This window comes from Schistocerca cancellata, chromosome 2 (genome assembly GCF_023864275.1).
Source record: "Schistocerca cancellata isolate TAMUIC-IGC-003103 chromosome 2, iqSchCanc2.1, whole genome shotgun sequence".
Lineage (NCBI taxonomy): Eukaryota > Metazoa > Arthropoda > Insecta > Orthoptera > Acrididae > Schistocerca > Schistocerca cancellata.
In genome coordinates this window covers 1,071,432,451-1,071,439,102 of record NC_064627.1, presented here as the reverse complement: position 1 = coordinate 1,071,439,102, position 6,652 = coordinate 1,071,432,451, and positions in this window count along the sequence as shown.

Here is a 6,652-nt window from a genome sequence, read left to right as displayed (position 1 = left end):
ATATAAAAGTGCAGTAAATGAAGCAGTCAAAAAGTAATAGAAACGTCTCAAAAATGAGATCGACAGGAAGTGCAAAATGGCTAAGCAGGGATGGCTGGAGGACAAATGTAAGGATGTAGAGGCGTACATCACTAGGGGTAAGATAGATACTGCCTACAGGAAAATTAAAGAGACCTTTGGAGAAAAGAGAAACACTTGTGTGAATATCAAGAGCTCAGATTGAAACCCAGTTCTAAGCAAAGAAGGGAAAGCAGAAAGGTGGAAGGAGTATATGGAGGGTCTATGCAAGCGCGAGGTACTTGAGGGCAATATTATGGAAATGGAAGAGGATGTAGATGAAGATGAAGTGGGAGATATGATACTGCCAGGGAGGTTTTGAGAGAACTGAAAGACCTAAGTCGACACAAGGCCCTGGGAGTAGACAACATTCCATTATAACTACTGACGGCCTGACAAAACTCTACCATCTGGTGAGCAAAATGTATGAGACACAGAAATACCCTCAGACTTCAAGAAGAATATAATAATTCCAATCCCAAAGAAAGCAGGTATTGACAGATGTGAAAATACCGAACTATCAGCTTAGTAAGTCACGGGTGCAGAATACTAACGCGAATTCTTTACAGACGAATGGAAAAAAACTAGTAGAAGCCGACCTCGGGGAAGATCACTTTGGATTCCGTAGAAATGTTGGAACACGTGAGGCAATACTAACCCTACGACTAATCTTAGAAGCTAGATTAAGAAAAGGCAAACCTACGTTTCTGACATTTGTAGACAGAGAAAGCTTTTGACAATGTTGACTGGAATACTCTCTTTCAAATTCTATAGATGACAGGGGTAAAATATAGGGAGCGAAAGGCTATTTACAATTTGTATAGAAACGAGATGGCAGTTATAAGAGTCGAGAGGCATGAAAGGGAAAGGCAGTGAGACAGGGTTGTAGCCTCTCCCCGATACTATTCAATCTGTATATTGAGCAAGCAGTAAAGGAAACAAAAAATAAATTCGGAGTAGGTATTAAAATCCATGAAGAAGAAATAAAAATATTAAAGTTCGTCGATGACACTGTAATTCTGTCAGAGGCAGCAAAGGACCTGCAAGAGCAGTTGAAAGGAATGGACAGTGCCTTGAAAGGAGGATATAAGGTGAACATCAACAAAATCAAAACGAGGGTAATGGAAAGTAGTCTAATTAAATCAGGTGATGCTGAGGGAATTAGATTAGGAAATGAGATAATTAAAGTAGTAGATGAGTTTTGCTATTTAGGGCGCAAAGTAACTAATGATGGTCGAAGTAGAGAGGACATAAAATTTAGACTGTCAATGGCAAGAAATGCGTTTCTGAAGAAGGGAAATTTATTAACATCGAGTATGGATTTAAGTGTCAGGAAGTCTTTTAGAAAAGTATTTGTGTGGAGTGTAGCCATATATGGATGTGAAACATGGACGATAAATAGTTCGGACAAGATGAGAATAGAAGCTTTCGAAACGTGATGCTATTGAAGAATGCTGAAGATTAGATGGGTAGATCACATAACTAATGAGGAGGTGCTGAATAGAATTGGGGAGGAGTTGTGGCACAATCTGACTGGAAGAAGGGATCGGTTCATAGGACATGTTCTGAGGCATCAAGGGATCACCAATTTAGTATTGGTTGGCAGCGTGGAGGGTAAAAATCGTAGAGGGAGACCAAGAGATGAATACACTAAGCAGATTCAGAAGGATATAGGTTGCAGTAAGTACTTTGAGATGAAGAAGCTTGCACAGGATACAGTAGCATGGAGAGCTGCATCAAACCAGTTTCTGGACTGAAGATCACAACAACAACAACAATGACATTATAAATATTTGTGGTTTTATTATTTGAGATAGATATGCATGTGTTGTATCCTTAAAGCATTAGCGATGAGTATACCTTCAATTTCTTTGATGTTGAGTTTAGGTTAGATTTTAGTGATTATTCAATCTTATTTTATGTAGGATTTGTCTAACCAGTTTGTAAAGACCTCTCCTGGTTTCCTGTAAAGAACATTACGAATCTGCTTTATTCCCAAAGGGAAGTGCAGTGAAAGGTGCCTTTCAATTTTTCAATCAAATTCTTTGTTCATCTTACAGTGTAGTCTTTGCGGACAATTTGCAAAGATATTTCTTTAATTAATATTGACTACAGACAGTCATAAACTTTGGGGTGTCTGTGATGTTTTGGAAGCTTCTGGCAACTCAGCGTTTATGCGATTTTGCTAGGTTCTTTTCAGATACACTTGTTCTGGGAGGATCGTGGAGATTGCTGGATGTTGTTAAATTTGTTTGTTGTGAGTATGCAGTTCTTGGTGAGATTGTCCTATTTACTGTGGTTATTTGGAGAGATTTTTCATATGCAAGGCCACTGTATTAAGTAACTTATGAGATGCTCAAACTCTACAGCTACATCTTCATTGGCTTCATCCTGATAAACATGCTATGGATCGTGTAAGCAAACAAGTATTCACATGAGTGATGCCTTTGTGGAGTCAGTAGATGCTGACCTGTTTTCAGAATCGGGCTTGTACCATGTAATCCAACACACTGTACAGGAGTTTCAGCCATACTTTTCCTTTGTTTGATTGATCCAGTGATTGACTGTGAGTCACATATGGAATGAATTCATATGACGGTATTATATTTGACTTGTGTTATTATGTGTCTTTGTGATACCAAGGGCTCATGTGGTAAGATGATCTTACGCTGTTGGGTCAATTAAATGTAAATACAACTATATTTCCTGATTCATTTACTGAATATTTGTATGTGAATTGGCACAGTCTTTTGCTGTCGCCATTTTGTGATCGCGTTATGAGATACTGACTATCTATCAGTACACGGTTACAGTTCATCAGTTTCATTAAATATTTCTTTTCTTAGAGAATATGCCCTACTTTTAGTAATAAATATTCTGTTCTAATGCACGAAATTTCAGATGGCAAGGTAGGTGTTGATGACGGACGCTGGCTGGAATCTCGCAGTGACTGAGTCTATAAAAATGTGTTTATTCAGGTCTCAGAAGCTGTTTTAAATAGACTATTATCTCTTGGTGTTTAGTAAAACTCAACAAACCATTTAACCGACTTTGTGTTCGGGTGCTAATAGTTACTCGTACATATTACATTTGTAATGAACACAGTATCTAAGGATTTGCAGCATAAAGGAAGTATGTCATATTATAATAAACATATTTGGCAAAAACATTTAGATAGTACATTTGTATTATAGTGTCACAATCTGTTAAGCGAATGGCTTAACTTGTCCCAAGTAAATCTACCTTGTCCCGATATAAAAAATTGTGCATCATAACGACCCAGTAATGACCTGAGTAACACATCTTTTACCTTTCTCTGGCATCAGTATGAGAAAAGTAAGTTACATGAGCAGCACATGTCTAAATTAATCTCGCAACGGAAAGATATCAGGCATCGTGCAATGAACTGGACAGTGGTTATCACTATGTGAAGGGGACACTGACCCCTTATTGCAGTCAACGCAGACAATCATGAAATAAAGTACATGTACATTTGGTATTTCACGTTTCTAATTTGGAAAAGTTATTTAAAACTGTTATTGAAAAGTAAATGATTGACTGGAGGTAGCTGATTTGTTCTGACAAAAATTTTCATAACCTTAGATGAACGTTTACTTACATTCACTAGATTCCTGGATATTTCAAGCTATGTAAATCGAATGAATTGTAATTACTGTGAAACTTTACTGCCTTGAATAAGCAACTGTTGGCTCTCAAGAGACTGGCAACCCCAAAATACGAACCAAGCTGGCACACAACAGTGTTATTACTACAGACACAGAGATGAAATATATAAATTTTCTTGGATTTGATACTGCCTGAAGTACTTAAATTTAAATTACTTTAACTTTTCTTCATTTTATGAATAAGAATAACTTTGCCTTTGAATATTCTTAAACAACACAGTTAATGAGGCTTCATTATTAACTACTTTTGGTTATCGTTTTAGAAAAGTAGGGCAGGTTTGGTACTTTTATAGCTTTAAGTTGGCATCACTGGGATGAGTCCTGATCAGCTGGTGTATCAACTTTGTTTTGTTTATAACCTCAAAAATACATTTGAAGATGGCTAGTCCGCTTGAGATGTCCACATTAGTTGAACAATGTTCTGTTTGTTATTCGTTTTTTACTTGCTGAAGACGAGAAACCAGTGAATATATACAGTGAAATGTCTAAAGTTTATGGGGAAAGTTGTATGAATCGTGCAAATTTTTACAAGTGGTTGCAGCAGTTCAAAAATGGTGACGACTCAGTGACTGACGAAGACGGTTCTGGCCGACCAGTTCCAGTTTCAACTCCCTCACTTGAAAGTCGAATTGATGACATTCGTGCCGACCACGGTGTGGTTGTGGAAATGATAGTTGATAAAGTTCAAGTTAGTACTGGTACTGTTCCTAACATTATCTGTAACAAGCTGAAGTACCGCAAAACAAGATGGGTGCAAAGAAGTTGACACTGCTACACAAGGAAACAAGGTTGAGAGTGTGCACAGAGCTAAAGGAACGTTACGAAAGGGAAGGTGAGCACTTCCTCAATAAAGTTTTAACTTGTGATGAAATTTGGGTTAACAATTCTGAGCCAGAATCAAAAAGACGAAGCATGGGGTGGACGCATACCAACTCACCTGTCAAGAAACGATTCAAAACCAAAGCATCAGCAGGATATTTCAAGAGATCAGGGAAGTAACCTTCCTCAAATGATGTGTTTATTATGAGAGAGAGAGGATGTGCTCTTACATTGCTCTTGGATTTACAACAGACTTTTCCTTAAGGTTGATTTTTGAAGTGTCTGACTTTTAATGTTTGACACATAATTCAGATTTAATTCCTGATCATACTCCCTTTTTTTTTGCCCTAGAATGAATTTATTATTTGAAATTTGGTTTGAAGCTTTCAAAACCTTTTTGCAAATTGTTTTGTAGGTCATAACATATTTAACAAAATCAGGATTTTTGTTATGCTTCAGCTAATTGTGTTAGCTTTCCTTTTCTCCCACTCGAAATTTTTATTCCTAGTGTTATCCAATTTATCTTACTTGATGTTATATTGGAATATGTTCTTGGTGGGAACAAACAACGTTTACGAAAGTGTATGCTTAATACCATTAAAACAAGCGAAAATTCTTATTTGATGCACTGGAATATAAATTGCTTAGATCTGAAATCTTCCAGCAACCTAAGCTACAAAAGTGACGATGTGAAAATTCTTCCATCAGAATGTAAAAACACAAAAATTATTTTGCTTAAATGAGCATTGACTTAGCTCTAATACAATAAATATTTTAAAATAAAATAGAAAAATTCAATGTTGCAAGCAGTTACTGTAGAGGGAAGAAATCTCACCAAGGTTGCTGCATAGTCCTGGATTCTTCTAGAAGCTATTAAGTGAAAACAGATTTTAATTGTTTAAAGGAAGACTGTAAATTTGAAAGCTGTTGCATAGAGCTTTAAGAACTTAACATGTTAGTCATTTCAATTATAGAATCCCGGAAAGGACATTAGAGACACCATTGCTCTCTAAATTCCAGTGCTTGCTAGATAAATTAAAGAAAGAAGCGAAAAAAAACATTGTAATAGCAGCTTATTTTAATATAGAGACAAATGAAGAACCAACAAAATTTATTGATTCAATTAAATGTCTGGTTTTAAGCAAAATTTTTCGGAGTTCATCAGAGAAAATATTCAGCAACATGTATTGATAAGCATTATAACAAATTGCTACTTTGATAATGTACATCAATTCTGTCTAGACTCAGGACTTTTCTGATCACTTGTTTCTCTCATGGCCATAAATTGATAAACATAAATGCAAGAAAAACTTACATCAAAAGAAGTTTCAATAAAACAAATAATTGAAATAGTCTAAATGGAATTATACAAAGTTAAGTGATCTCTCTGGAATGGTGATTCAACAAACAAAAACTTAAGTAATTCTTAAATAGTTTTCTTCAGCTTTGTTTTCATGGTATTAAGCATACACTTTCGTAAACGTTGTTTGGTAGTTTTCTTTTCAGCCAACAGGCTTTTTTTCTTTTACATTTCCTCCACTAAATATTAGTTTCCCTTAGTTTTACAGACTCCCATAAACATTCTGCAGAAGATCATCGATCCTACGCTGTTTTGATGCAGTCCATCCTTGGTCAGACGTTCCTTAACTAGAGACTTATTTGAGTTCATAAATAGAGCATCTAGTCTATCACACCCTTATTAATTCTGCAGTTGATTCGATCGCTATAACTGTCACTAATCGACGTCCTTTTTATGATTCCGCTAATAACTATCCCGGGAACAGGGTAAAGTTTTCTGGCTTATCGGATTATATTTTTAGATTCGTTTACAGATTCATCCTCACTGTATCCTTGGAGGAATTTGTTCCAACATGGATGAAAATGTCTTTTGTCATTTTTGTTCACTTCTTTTTTGAGGCTTTTTGTTGACTGTATAATATATTTAAAATAGTTGTTGACCTGATGGGACCTAATACCTGGGCGGACTTCAATTTCACTGGTTGGCACTACGACATTTTTTTTCAAGATGGAATCACCAATTATGAAAAACTCATTTTCACTTTTAATACTATAACATCTGTCTCTTTTGT